This window comes from Equus caballus, chromosome 21, assembly GCF_041296265.1.
Source record: "Equus caballus isolate H_3958 breed thoroughbred chromosome 21, TB-T2T, whole genome shotgun sequence".
NCBI classification, from domain to species: Eukaryota; Metazoa; Chordata; class Mammalia; order Perissodactyla; family Equidae; genus Equus; species Equus caballus.
Window position 1 is genome coordinate 41255881 of NC_091704.1, and position 15619 is coordinate 41271499.

At 38.7% G+C, this 15619-nt stretch overlaps 1 protein-coding gene across 7 annotated transcripts in view; it reads left to right on the forward strand.

The window, feature by feature from the left end:
* Positions 1–15619, forward strand: part of DAB2 (DAB adaptor protein 2) — a 161959-nt gene that overhangs the window by 114496 nt on the left and 31844 nt on the right. Inside the window, exon 1 of one of the 7 annotated variants that reach the window (XM_070245877.1) lies at positions 11402–11454. The exons of the other annotated variants lie outside the window; for them this stretch is intronic. The gene's annotated coding sequence lies outside the window, so the exon portion shown is untranslated. Of the gene's footprint in view, positions 1–11401; positions 11455–15619 lie in introns of those variants that run through there. 7 annotated transcript variants of the gene reach the window in all.

Sequence of the window (15619 nt, forward strand, 5' to 3'; positions counted from 1 at the left end):
TTGTTAAGGACAGAATCCAGAGTCTGCATTTTCACTCAAGACTTTTATAGTTTTAGATTCAACTAAAAGTCCAAATTCCTATGTATGAGGCTTATTTGTTGCCTTGCTCAAAAGATTGAATTGATTTTTGTCACTGTTTGGGTTGAAGGGAATTGCCTTTAAGATACTAGTTGGCACAAAGGTCGTATAGGGACCTCTGGAGGCTGCTGACCAGCTGGTTGGGGGTGGTATTTATTGGCCTCCTCGGCCATGCCTCAGTTATCTGAAGATTAAGAGAGCAGGAAGACATATGCCTTGCTGAGTGGCTCCTGGCTGGCAAGAGGCTTTGAGGAAACCTGGGCTCTTGTGGTCCAGCGAGTATGTGCTGCTTCATTTCTAATTCTACCCTCATATGTCCGTAAGCCTAAGCTGGCTGCCACCCATATTTTCTACCTGGATAGTTTTGAAGGCTTCATGTGTTTCTCTTCCTCAGTCTCTCCTGACTTGACGATGTAATTAATGCTTTTGTTAAAGACGAAGCTAAGATGCTGAACTATTTGAGAAGGCTGCTGAAGACTGAGCTCCTCAGGGTGTCAAGTTGCCCTAATGTCCAGCAGAACCTGCCTCCCCAGGGGGCAAGACTTGACAACAGACTGGCTGGAGAGGTTTTGGTAACTGACTGAACACATAAGGTTCAGTCTTATTCTGGTCCTCCAAACAGAACCAGAATAAAAACTACCCTGGCAATGTGTAACACCTGAGGAACAAGATGTGGTATTTTAAAATTCTTCCTGGTGCTGCTGAGTAATTCTAAAGTTGAAGTTGTGCCACTGTATTGCACAGAGGTAGGCCAGAATCACAGTTGGATGAAATAGCTGTGACGTCAGATATGTGTGTTTCATGGAAACCTAATTCATGGTAATGTATCCTGATTGGATTAATTGTGTGAATGAGAAAGAAAGCAGGCCATCAAGTCTCCTACAAAAAACACACTAATTTCTGATGAGGGGAGCAAATGATACTGAGTGTGGACACAAAGGGCTAGCGTTTGTGCCAGTTGCTGCCTCCCACCTGGCACAATCAGTGGTTGAGAGCATGGGTTCTGGAGCTCCATTGCCTCGGTTCAAACCCCAGCTACACTACTGCTGCTTACGTGACCTTGGGCAGCTTGCTTAACCTCTCTCTACTTAAGCTTTCTTATCTGAAGAGAGAAATAGTACTTACCCGTGGGTTTGTTGGAAAGATTGTTAATCTAATATGCTTAGAATACTTTATTCTCTCTGACTCAGAAAATTATGTTTTGTTTTGTTTTTACCCCCTGAACAACTGAATTATATATCTTTGTGAAAACTGAAGTTGGAATGGAGAATTTCTTTGTCAAAATTGGACACTGCTTGTCTACCTGAAAAATGTTAATCATTCAGGCACTTAATATTAACAAAGCCAGCACATGTGCCGTGCTCATGCTAGAACAGACAGGGAGTTACTCTCTGTTCTCCGCCTGGAAGCCTGCAGTTTGGTTTGGTCATGCCGACCTCCTCTGGTCTCATGGAAGTCTTCTCCACCCTCCCGCAGCCTCCCTACCAAGAGGGAGCAATCCTTCCCCCTGCGGTCAGCATTATAGCAGGAGGAAGTGGGAAGGGAAGGACCACCAGTACTAACCTGGGTGACCAGGCTAGAAATGAATCTTCCGTGTGTGTGCGTGTGGCCCCATACTATCCTTGCCCACATAGCTGGGCAGGTTGCCATGGTTACTCCCCTTCCCGCATCCTTCTCCTGTCCTGGAAGGAAGCCTGCCACTCTAGGGTAAGCAAAATCTGAACAAATTGCTTCCTGGTCTAAAAATGGAAGTTACTTTTTTAAGAAGTAAGGTAGACTCTCCTCTCTTCCTACTTCATCCTTTTCTTCTTCTTCTAAACTTATTTTAATCCTAATACTTAATTGTCTAACTCTTGCTAAATTTTATGTCATCAAGAAAGCAAAACATTAAGGCTTATGAAATTTCAGGAACGTAAGAGCTATTGCCTCAATGTAGAAGAAGCCTGGCAATTTTTCTCTGCTGCCAGAATTTATACAAGCTGGCTAAGGGCAAGTGACCTTTGACCGCCTTAAATGGTATGAATTCTGAGGGAATGAGGTAGGCTGAGTCAGTGTTCAGTTATAGGGAAGTTACCAGGAGGCAGAATGCGTGAGGGCTGTCGCTTAGGGAACACAGAGTAAAAAATAAGAAGTAACAATCCTGGAGAAGCAGGGTTGGAAACACTGTTCAACCTGGAAGCAATTTGGGTGAGGAATACGTGATTTAACCTTTTCTCTGGTTAAAAAGCTGCCTATTTCTCCCTTGCAATGTGATGCAAAGTGTTACTCTGAAACAGACTTAGACCTTTTATATGACAGGTGAAGTGCTGTAAGTTCTCAATTAACTATCAGATTCATTCAGTCTTTCAAGATTGGACGCTCAGTTAGCTTGGTGTCAATTTCACAGATAAGGAAAACTCATCTAAGACAGTGGTTCTCAGAGTCTGTTCCCCAGACCAGCAACATCAGCATCTTCTGGAAACTTGTTAGAAATGCAAATTCTTGGTTACCATCCCGGATTCACTGAACCAAATTCTAGCAGTAGGGCCTATCCTGCTGTATTTCAACAGATCCTCCACATGATGTAAGAGTAACTTTCATAATTCAGTTGCTCAGTGGAAAACATAGCAAAGTAGCTGAATTCCTACAGTCATGGAAATAATAAAGCAAAACATTTAAACACAGCTCAGTTCAACTGAATCTTAGGATGTAGAAAGATGAAAAACATGGACCTTGACATTTTTCCTATTCTCTCTAGTGTTGCTTTCTTGATATGCTCTTTAGTTTTATATTATCACCTCACTTCCAAATCCTTTCCCCTCCTTTGAGGTTTTAAAGAGCATAATTAATCTCCATTTATTAGGAAACTGTCCCAGTTACTTCTTTTAAAAATGATTCCAGTAAACGAAATCATTACCCTTGAACCAGATGGTTTTCTCTAACCTATAAAACTTTTTATTTTGTTTTTCATGCCATGCCCAGAGTGTAGATGAAGGCCTCTCCAAATTGGTAAATGAACCTACTGTACTTAGTTTTTATAGAGCTTTATGGTTTATGAAGTACTGTTCCTTTCTCCCATTTGATTTTCACTTTAAGTAACTTAAGAAAGAAAAAATATCTCCATTTTTTAGCTCCAATGTGATCAGTAGTTATCAGCTTGCCCAAGGTCATATCATTAAGTGGTAGAGCCAGGATTCAAGCATGAAGCTTTGCAGTTCGAATCTTGGTGTATATCTGAATATTTAGTGAGTACCGCTTGTGTGAAGCGTGTTGCTACGTTGGCAGTGGAAGAACTCCCACTGAGTAGAAATCTAGAAGAAAGTCTACATGATGTGAAGCAAAGGACGTAGACTCTACCTGTGGTGGAATCGCAGCTCTGCTATTTCTTAGGCATGCTACCTAACGTCTCTAACCCTTTGCCTCACGCACCTTGCAAAACAGTCCTAAGAATAACTGATGTTAATCAGAGACTGATTTTTAGCAGAGATCACACCTTAGACTGAAAAATACAAGGGTGTAATCTAGAAGTAGACAATTGGGACTCTGGTTTTGAGGAGGCAACATAGGTTAGTGGTTAGGAGCTTGTGCTCTGAACTAAAACTGACTCTGTCTACAACCCAGCTTTGTCATTTCAGACAAGAGATATGTCATCTGAGCTTCATTTTCTCCATCAGTAAAATGAGTTGCCTCAAAATTAAAATTAAAGGAGGAGGCATAAGAAATACTTCCTCAGAGCTGTTGCTTCCGAAATGTACCTATTCTAGAACTATAATTTTCAATGCAATAGCTAAGCTGTTATTGAAAATGGTCTTGTTCTCACTGCTTGTGAGCTTTAAGTGAGCTAAAATCTAGAGATGAACACATTTGGGCTGAAAATTAGGTGACTGTCTTTCCTACATACCTTGAAACTGTTCAGTGTGAGGGTCAAGGAGAGTGTGGAGATGCTTCATCAACCAGTACAGGTACACAAATGTTGACTCTTAAGGTACCACTTAAATCTCCTCTGGGCAGGGCAGTTGAGTCCTCCCAAGGTCTAGAGTTAATTCATACCCAAATAACTGGCAAGTGAAGAATAATTTCACTAAATGTGTCCATATTGAACACAGCTGCCTCCTTGTTGTAAACATTTTACCCAAATGACCTCACTTATTTTTCATATTTTGAGTGCCCTATTAAAAGGCCAAGACCTTCTAATCTTCTATAATATATAATGCAGATGCTAGCATGCTTTTTGTTACCATTTAGTGCAGCAGAAATAAGCCAAATGTGTTTGGACATTTGTCAGAGGGCTGGCATAGTCATATGAAGAATGCTGAGCCAGTTTGGCTTTGGGGCACAATGTTAATCCAGATGGGAAACATATAATTGACCTCTAGATCCCAGGATCACAAATTGGAACTGTACACATAGTAGGTGCTCAAATATCTGTCTTTTAAAGGAGGGTCTCGGCTGTGCTTTAATTAAATGAACATTGGGTGGTGGTATTATTTTCTTTGTTTTTGTTTGGGGTTTCTTTTTTTTAACCTTTGCCTTAAAGTCTAACATCTTAAATGCAATCTCATTTTTGAAATAGAAGACAAACATGTAACTGATAGAACAGGCTCTTCCATCCATAGCTGGTTGATAAGAAGGAGATTTAGTATTGATTTCTGTCTGGACAAAGGTTCAACTATAGCTGAAGCTTTTCAGAAACATACATGTACTTGAATTGAAATGATAGTTTCGTTCAATGTCTAAGCTGTCTTCTGAAAGAAATCTTCATGCATAGATGCTTGCTTAGCTGCCTGATAACTTGTCCTTTGGGGTTTCTGATTTGTCCAGCTGGTCTAAAGTTCTCAGTGACTAAAATTTGGTTGTAATTGAAAGTTGGATAAAAATATTTGCCTAACACCTGCTAAAGGACACATAGATGTCAACAATTGCTGCCTACAAGAAATTTAGACAAAATGACAGCTGTTCAACAAACATATGGTTTTATTATAATGAAGCGGTACAGAGTAGGGTCTGAAGAAAACAAAGGACTAAGGTGTGATAAGGAACGTGGCCTTTAAAGGAGTGGTGGAAGTCAGATCAGCAAAGGTAGGAAGAAAAATGCATTCTAGGCAGAAGCTCATAAGCAAATCATGCAGATGTATGTCCAAAGAATACTGACTGGCAGTTTGGCCAAGAGAAAGCACATGTGGCAGAGAGGTAAGAGGTGGTATCATTTGGAAAGGAGAGATGGATTGCACTGAGCTTTGGCTTTTAGGACAAGAGCGTAGATCTTTATTTGCTAAGCAGTAGGACTCTATGAAATCAGGAGAACAAAATGCTGACTCAGATGAATTAACCTGGCTTTACTGGCAGAATGGGTTTGAGTAGAGATTGAATAGCAGTTGAAGAAAAAACTATTTCACGAAAAATCACCAGTCAAAGTAGAGAAAAGATTTGCCTAACTGAATATTAAGGAGCAAGTGGAAAATATGTGTTACCTCTAATATTTTCAATTTACTGCTCTTTTACCAGGCTGTGTGGGGCCTAGAAAAGTAGGACAAATGATTCCCTGACCTCAAAACTTCTTTGAATTAGAGGAAGAGTTCTACACAACTCGAAGGGCGACAAAAGGTCGTGGCAGGTATAGGAAAATATAGGGCTGGTGAGAGGTCAGTGAAGACTTCCCTGAGACGACACACCTTGAGTGAACTCTGAATGACAGGTAGGAATTCAAGTAGGTGAAGGCTGTAAGTATTATAGGCAACATGAGAAGGCACAGGGTTTGTGTGTGTGTGTGTGTGTGTGTGTGTGTGTGTGTGTCCAAGGTAAATGGAAGAGATCAACCTCTCCAGGGAACAGGTGCTATGTGTATATCTACTGTGCATTCTAGTTATGAAGGTTGACTGTGAATGGAGGACTTGAACACTGATAGCTGATTAATACAAATCAGGAAGGTCATGAGGTCGGATAGGGCGCTACTGCAAGAATTCAGCCATGAAAGTTGGTCGGTTATGACTAGAATCTCTTACAACTTAGATTCTCATTAGTCCCTTTGGAGAAGATGGAAGGAAGAGTTCATCCCACAAAGTTTCTTTACTTAAAATGTTCTAATACCTATGCTATGTGTATAGACAATATCAAGATAACACTGTAATGTGAGTTGACTAATTGTGAGGAGCAAGGTACGTGATACAGGGCAGAATAGCTTTTTTGGAAGCGGCAACTTGGGATGGTGATGAGGCAAGATTGGGGAGGAATGCTGGAACTAAGTAAAAAAAAATTTTTGGTGGGAGGGAGGAGAGGTATGGAAATAAATGGTAATTATGGAAAAGAGAGAGTCAAAGGTTTGCCAGATTCAGGAGACACGTGAACAGTCTAAGATAAAATATTTGCTTCATGCTAAGCTACAGACTGTTGTGTATTTTTTAGGTATGTCCATGATCAAAATAAATTCTGCACCTCTGTTTCCAGATAGTGTATAGAGACACACATGTTCGGCTTTCTATGCAAGAACTTTTTAATAGAAACTATGGATACAACCACATTCTGTCTTAAGAGCTGGACTGTTAGATTTCGTGCCAACAACACTTGTTGAGGGCTTACTATTTGGGGTGGTAAAAAGTCCATTTTCTTGATGAAGGCTGACATTAACCAAGTGTTATGTGATATTCTTTTGCTAATGCTCTTGTAACTAGGTAGTGCTCCTTAAATAACCAAAGCCACTTGTCAGAGCCCCTGGTTACATTTTCATAATTGCTTCATTTAAATCTGTGATTCAGTAGTTTGACCTGATCTGAAAGTGACACTACTGTACGCCTAGAAATTCGGATAATTAAGAGTGCCACAGAACATGTTTGGTTCTAGAGTATAGAGGTTTGTGTCATCTCTGAATTGCTTGCACTTCTGAAGTGACAAAACTGAATGCCAAATGAGCATAGTGTTTCTTTCTGGTGTTTATGAAAATAGTGTTGATTCAGAACTTTGGATTTGAAGATAATTTTGCAAGAAACTTCATTGACAGTCTTTAATAACCTAGCATATCACAAGATTCTTCCCTCCCACTGGCTCTGTCGCACAGACACCCTTCCAGATTGTGGTATGGTTATAGGAGACTCCCAAACAGTAAACGCAAATATCCCCATCTAATTAATGTTTTAAGTAAATGTCATAATTTTGAAACTGTCTACTGAAGAGGATAATTAAGACTTTAAAACAAAAGTTGCATTTTTCCATGGTTGATCTTAATAAGTCAGCAATTTATACAGAATTGAAGTAGTACTAATTTTGTTTTCTCTTACTAAACATTATTAATAGCAGTAAAGCTTTCTACCCTAATCAGAAACATTTCCTCTAGAACTCTTAGCATCAGTTGTAGCTGTTATTTGCTTATTCTCTCTCCCATGCCTATACTGTAAGCCCCCCGAGAATAGAGACCATGTCTATTTTTGTCACTGTATACACAGCATAATACAGTGCATAGCACATAGTAGGTGTTCAATAAACAATAACCAGATGGCCAGGTGAATGAGTGACTCAAGCTACTCCCGTCTGCAACGTTAATTATAATTTATTATAGAGTGAGCAAACTGGGGAACTTCAGCTTGCCTTATCATCTGCTGGCATAAGTAAAACAGTTTTGAGTCCCTTTTTTTAAACTCTAAGGTTATTTATAAGGAGCAATTTCCATATGTTCCTCTAGTTTATATCTGCTCAGGGCCTCAGAAAGGCAGACAAGCTGCGACTGAAATTCTCCAGATGGCGTGGTCTTTTCAAGTCCTTGGTTTAACTTCTACCAATGGAGTATTCATCATGGCGCATCTGCCTATCTGACCCGATGGATGTCGTCACCTGGCTAATAATAATCGTAGTGGTGAACAGTTTTCAATCTGATATTTCAACCAAGGCCAACTTCTTATTCTCCTTCTGTTTCTCCTTTTAAAAGTGACTACCACATGTTTTACTGAAGAACTAATAAAAATTGAGAGAATAGATGAAACCTTTGGCTCAGCACTGAATAATTAATGTTATCCCTTTGGCTTACAATTTCTGCTCAAATCAATAAAACCTGGTTTTTTAATTTGTGTGCAACTGTGTTATGGGTAAAGATGTGACATCTGTTTGGCCCTTCAAAATGCTTAATTTAGGTTGCCAACTTGTACTATCTACACAGACCCCATTGGGTCCAAGAATACTAGTCTGGAAACCAACAATCGACCATACCCTGACTAACTTTCAAAATCTTAGTGTAACAGAGGTTTTTCAAACCCTAGTGACCATTTGATTCAAAACTTACATTCATTTTTTAATATATCAGGAGCTTTTCTCAACAACTTTGGACAGGTAGGTATCAGTTAATGACGTCTAAGTCAGTGGCGTCGGAAGCTTGCTGTGGACAGCGTTCTCTATGCTTTCAGATGTGCCCATGTTCACTCTGTAGGTTTAGCTTTTGAGTTTCATGTCATGTGACTGAAGCTAGAGTATCTTCACGATTCTGTCCTTACCCAAAGTTAGGTTGTTGATTTACCTACATTTTAAATGTTGCTATCTGACAAATTAGCACATCTCTGAGGAATTTAATTTTAAAAATACAAAAAGGCATGTGTCATTCTAATATCACTATTCTAAATATACCAGATGTAGAACTCTGCCTCTCACCCTATTAAGTACCACCTTTCTTAACCAGCATCTCCTTGGTGTTACTGATCATTCTAGTCTTTCAATAGTTATATGGAGAAACACATATAAATGGAAAAATGCTATATGTTCTGCTTTAAATGAAGAGCTATAATGACATGACTATTTTCGTTAATAGCTGCCTTTTTCAAAAGATGTTCTTTTAGATACTCACATTTCAAAATATAATTTTACTTCTATGTTTTAAAAAAACTCACATTATGGGAATTTTTTCTAAAGATGAAATGGATTTTAGAATGAAGGTTGTAAGACATAACAGCCTTTGATTTTTTTTTTTTTAAGGCCGCCCTAGGACACTTTGTTTATTTGAAGTTTGAGGGTCACCGAGCATCATAGCTTGGCAAGATGAGATAACCTCGAATCTGGCATTTGAGATTGTTAGACCTTAACCTTTCAATTAAAAGGCTTTGACTATGATGTAAACTATTATGAACTCAAATAAATAAAATAAAATAAATAAAAGGCTTTGTTTCAAAAAGATTAGCTGAGTATTTAAATGAAAGAAACAGCAGTGTTGAATCACTCAAAGTGGCAAGTTCACACAACTATCATACTACAAAGCTATCTGACTCTTTGATACTGTGACTCTATACTCAGATTTGTCACCACCCCAACCTCTACACCATTGCTCAAACCCTCAAAGTCTTCCCAGTACTGTCTAGACAAAATATAGTTCTGTAAACCCACCCTAATCCAGTTTGACCCACCTTTCAACCTTTTCTCTCTTATAACTCAGCACGGGTCCTGTATTCTAGCCAAGCTGACATAAATATTTTTTACGCATTGCTATCAATTCATCTTTCCTGAATGTATTTTCTGGCTAAAACACATTCCACGTCTCTGAAGAACTAGCTTAATTCTCTCTCTTCGCCTGTATTTTTCTAAAACAAAGAAGTTAAGAGCATACTATTAGATCTGTGTGACTTTCAGTGGGTTGGTTAACTTCTGTAATTCAGCTTCTCTCTTCTCAGATAGAGATGATGATACCTTCCCCATAGGATTAAATGAGAGAGTCTTAGCATCACACCTGGTCTATAATAAACATTCAATAAATTTAGCTTTAAAAAATATGGTGTTGCTTCTGTGTTTCTAAACCTGTTTAAGCCATCCCCAACTCTGCACTCCCAATCCCCTTCACTCTGCATTCTTTTTCCCAGGGCATTTATCTTCTTCTGAAAGACTATTATCCATTTGTGTGTTTCCCCTGCTAGAGTGCAAACGCTATAAGGGAAGAGATCTTTATTTTGCTTACTGATGTATCCCAAGCTGTAGAAGAGTGTTTGGCACATAGTAGGAACATAGGTTTATTACATGAATTAACTTGGCAGTGCTGATACTGGCATTCAGGGGCAAACTTTGTTTCCGGTTTCTAAATTGTAGGGGCTTTGAGCAGGGATCAATCACCAAACCCCATATGCTCTGAACAAAAAAAAAAGCTGTCAGTATTTGAAGGCCCTTTTAATTTTCTAATAGCATGGATTCAGTGCAAAATCTGGGGTAGCCAGTAACTTACCATTTGTGTAACCACTCTGGCTGGGACACTGTGAAATGGATGGCCTGCTCCTAAGAGTCAAAAGGGATGGCATTTGTTTTTACCCTCGTAAGGTAATTTCTTAGATGGAGGTACAAATGCAGAGTGGAATTTAGGGCAGGGAACCTCAGCACTGGAGAGACTGACCTTGAGAAAGAAATTTTATTCACATCCCTCTTCTGATAATTAGCCCTAAAAGTAGAACTTTGCTTATTTTATAGGGACTAAGAAAATTTCTTAGTGTTGTTTCTTTCTCTAGTTTCTTTGCTGGAACTCATTATCTACGTGCTTCTATAGTTTGTTAAGGAGTATATTCTATTTTTTAAAAACATTACAACTATAAACATATTTGTAATTTCAAATTTTGCTGCACTAGAAGGCATCTCCGGGGTATAGAAGGGCTTGATCATTCCTTTTTTGAGGATTTGTCTTAACCTCCTTGTCTACAATCTTGAGTCTTTTTAATAAAGATTGGATTAGGAACTTAATAGTGGCTTTCAGAGAAGACTTGTCTTTGCACAGGGCTATGGAGTTCAGCTAAGGAAATGAATGATCTAATTGCATTCTCTGATGCTAAAAATGCCTACATAATAAGACTAGAAAAGATCAGATGCCACCATGGAGTGAATCTGTCTAAAGCTTCAGGGACCAACTCCAATTACTTTTATTTAATGACCATAATAGGGATGATAAAGAGAGGCTACAAATGGAGCCCCTATCTAAGCACTTATATCCATCCCATGTTTTTCTTAAGTATTTAAGTATCAATTACTCTGCAGGCACGGAATTTTGCAACAGGTCATTAATGGTTCAGAGAACAGACGAGATTGCTCTAAAAGATAATGACACATCTTGCTTAAATATTACATTTCTTGTGAACCAAGGAAATTTCCTTTGTAATAAGTCATTGATGTGGACACTCCTGTGTAGTCTAACCAGAAGCCTTTTTGTAGTTCAGTATAAAAATGAATATCTCATAGTGGGCCAGGAGGTCTCAATGGAAGCCCAGCAAAATGGCATTTGATAAGGAACCATTCTTACTAGTTCATCTCATGCTAGAACAATAGACCCACTAGATATCCTCATGATTTGTCATCTGAAAAAGTAATGAAACCCAATAGGGACGGTGTCTATTCCACAGGCCTGGGAGAAGGAAGACCAGTCATCCCATCTGCTTATTCTGGGAAAGTCTCCCTCTGGTAAGTCAGATTTTTGACCAACCTCTTGCCCTAAAGCCAAGCCTTGTCCATTAAGTGGTACATGTGACTCGGAGTGCTAGGCAGGTTTGTAAATAATAACTTAATGCAAAGGACAAATACTCAACCCAATTTCTAGCAAAAGCTCTGAGAAATAGAAAACAGAATATACTTCATAGGTTTTTAGCACAACTGTTAGACAATACAGTAATCTCACTCTTAACTTAAATCAAACTCGTTTAACTTGAAAGGAGCAGAGGGTTACCCAGCATTATTCATACTAAAGCTGTCTGCAGCTGGAGAGGATTTTGAACAACACTTAAAAGACACAGACATAGATCCAATAAACGGGTCTTTATAGACTAGAAAACCAGAAACACTAGATTGTCCTAGTATATAAATTTATCATTTCACATAAGTTAAACCCTTTGGGAAGCAGCAATTCTTTTGGCACCGTATGAATGGATGATTTCTTGAGTTAATGCACTTATTGCCTTTTAAAATATCCAAACTGAGTTGTTTATTGGGCTAGCAGTATAGGTTTATAAGAAACAGCACATTGCATTGAATATTACTTCATGTAAAGTTAAGACACTACTTATTCAAACTTGTAGAATAATATCTAGATCAAAAGTAAAAAGACCAAAATTGTGTTGGGTTGGGGGAAGAAAAATAGCATTTTTCTAGGCTCCTCACAGTCATTGATTAATGCTACTTCAGGAGTGTATCTTAAAAGGAAAAAAAGGAAATGAAATATTCAAGACTTGAGCCTTTGAAAATATTGTCTAATGACATAACTAGGACAATTTTCGTAGACATCTTGGTTTTACACAACCGGTAAAAATTGGATTTTTTTCCTTCCCTCAGCCCTGGAATGATTTTTATGCTAGAAGAGATGACTTAAGAAAACAATCCAGTGGAATATATCTATTAGAAAATCTTCAAAGTCACTCTTTAAATCCCAGAATAAGCTTTTTATAACTTAGAGGGGAGAGACAAAGGAAACAATGCACTCTGCCATCTGTACAGAAATCTGTACAGACTGAGGTGATACTTGAGGTCTTTCCTTGTGTTCTTTGATTATTATTACATCCAAGAAAGATGACCAGTAAGTAGTGCCTTCATTTCCTAAGGACTCTTAACTTAGTTCTCTGAAACACTACCATCTATTTTAAACTTATTTGTCACTTAAATGACTTGCCAAAGGTAGTGTAGAAATTGACTTCCTGAAAGCTTCATTAGATTAAGAACAATATTTAATGTTTGAGGTCACATAGGGGTGGCTTTTTCTGGAAGGCTCTAGCAGTTACAAGGTTCTTTGAATTACTCCTCCAATCTTGCTGATTGTGCTTCATGATTCCTAAGGTACGAAGGGAGGGGGGATAAATTAATGGTGATTGTGGAAGGGGGGACCAATTAGTGGTGATGACTTACATGATTCTAACAAGTACAATTTTGGTTACATTAACTTGGATTTATATATAGAATTCATGAAACAAAACCTGTCACATCTACTTATGTTTTGTAAGCAAAAGTCTGATATTAAGTGATAGGCTTTTTTATTGTAGTTGGAACTTCCTGTACTCATTGAAGGTTTGCAGTGAATGAACAGTGTACAGATATTTCCATACATTAGAACACTTTATCCTTCAATGTAGCTGCTTCAATCCTGTAGTAATTAAAATCCTAAATCTGGGGACCAGCCTGGTGGCATGGTGGTTAAGTTTGCATGCTCCACTTCGGTGGCCCAGGATTTGCCAGTTAGGATCCCAGGCACGGACCTACACACCACTTATCAAGCCATGCCATGGCAGGCGTCCCACATATAAGGTAGAGGAAGATAGGCATGGATGTTAGCTCAGGGCCAGTCTTCTTCAGCAAAAAGGGGAGGATTGGCAGCAGATGTTAGCTCAGGGCTAATCTTCCTCAAAAAAAAAGGCAATCCCAAATCTGTTTCATTTAGCATGGGTTAACATGTTGCCCTTTAGTATTCTTCCATTCTTCCATTTAAAATGCATTTATTTGCTCCCACATACTTATTTGGTCCAATACCATTTCCCAAAAGATGAAAGAATAATGACAGTGTGACCTTTAGCTCAAGGACACTTGTGCATTTCTGCCACTTTGTCCATCTCGTATGTGCTGTGCAGCAGCTTCTTAGAGTATTTGTGTACACACAAGTTCAAAGCAGGTGGACTAGCTATTTCAGGACCTTTTTTGGATCCTGTCTCCTAAATTTTCAATGCCTGAGTAGCATTAATTATATCACCTCAAAGAGCAAGAAAACAAATTGGCAGATTTACCTTTCTGCTTATATACCCGAACCTGAAATTACCTAGTGATTTCTTATTTGTTAACCTATATAATTTGACCAGCAACCAACAAGTAAGCAAGTGACCCTATATTCTTATTCTTCTGGAAGAGTTCCCCTGGCCTTTTAGGTAGCATTCTGGATACTTCCTAGCCTTCCTCATGGTAGAATACTGGTATTAGGAGGGGAGAGGGCTGCTTATCAGGTTGCTGGTTCTCTGTAAGCCTGAAATTTGACAAATAAATACTAAGTCCCTTTTTGTTTTTAAGTGACTCCTTTTTCCTTCATCTTATTTAAAAACAACCAACTGTTCTCTAAGGGAAATCAGCTAAAACATGACAAAAGATCCTTTAAAGTGATAATTGATATATCAAGCACAGATAGTAGTAACCAATAAGTGGTTTAAAAAACAAATTAGGGGGCCAGCCCTGTGGCATAGTGGTTAAGTTCAGTGTGCTCCACTTCAGTGACCCAGGTTCATGGGTTCAGATCCTGGATGCAGACCTACACCACTCATCAGCCGTGTTGTGGCAGCGACCCACATATAAAGTGGAGGAAGATTGGCACAGATGTTAGTTCAGGCCTAATCTTCCTCAGAAAAAAAAAAAAAAATTATTCTTAACCATGGGGGATAACAGGGTTACCATTATTCTTGGAGATGAAGCTCTAATGCCCTCTTGGCTGTGGATTTCTTGCCCAACCAGAATAGATCATATCAGATGTGGAAATGTGAGCCAATGGTAAATCTCTCGTGGAAGATTAATGCTAACTCTTAAGGGGTATTCTAAGTCTTCTCAGAGTGAACACTAAAACACAGGACATATTCTACTGAAAAGTCCATGTAGAACCCAGAGACAACATAGTAGAATCAGATAACTTATGCTGATCTTAACTGTAAAAACTTTTTTGCATGGTTTTGGTCTGTGTACAGAAATGTAACAAAAAAGAAGTTCCACCTGTCTATATACAATTACTATGTACACCTCAGTTTTACTACTCTGTGCTGATGTTACAAGGCAGCTGGATGCTTCTTCCTTTAAACACTCCGCAACACAGCATGTCTCTGAAACATGAGTGCAGAAAGGGACAGAAACACTCGAGCAATGGCTTTGAGGATTATAAAAATGTGGGGCTCTGCCTGGAAAGGGAAACCACACTGGGATTTAATATAATTCAGCCAGGCTATTAAAGAAGAAACCAAACATCAGGCTGTGTTTCTTGCCCTGGTTTTTGGAAGAGGAAAAGTTTAAGATTACCTGCCTGCTTTTGAAGTGCCCCGATGTGGTATATCATAAAATAATTCTGCTAGTGTATGTGGCTCTTCGTTTATAGCTTAACGTTTGAAATGCAAACGCTTCTAAATATCATGCTTTCTTTAACTTTTCTCACATCCGCATAGACTTTCAAGATGACTTTGTAACGGCACTTGAGTAGAAAGTGGAACGTGTTTAACAATTAAGGTTTATGTGCACAAGTATCGTAGACGAATTCACAGAAAGCCTCAAATGAATAAACCATTCTCCCCTGAAGTTCACATGCCGGATATGCGGCACATCCATGTTGACTTAATTCGGGATTAGTTCATGTGGGAACGAGAAAGCACAACTTGATCTTATGTACTCTAGGAAACCAACTGCTGAGATTCATTTATATGATTTATTTAAAAACTAGCTTGGAGCTAGGAAGAGGAGTTACTTTGAGTAGAAGTATCTAACCTAACTTGGGAAAGATAGACATGAAAACAATGAAATATCTGCTTGTAAGTTTGAGTAAGTATATGTAGATATGAGGGAAAGTTGTTGAAAAGATGTGAATAGTGTTGGTGTATTGGCTGAGGAATCAAATAGTACAAGGACA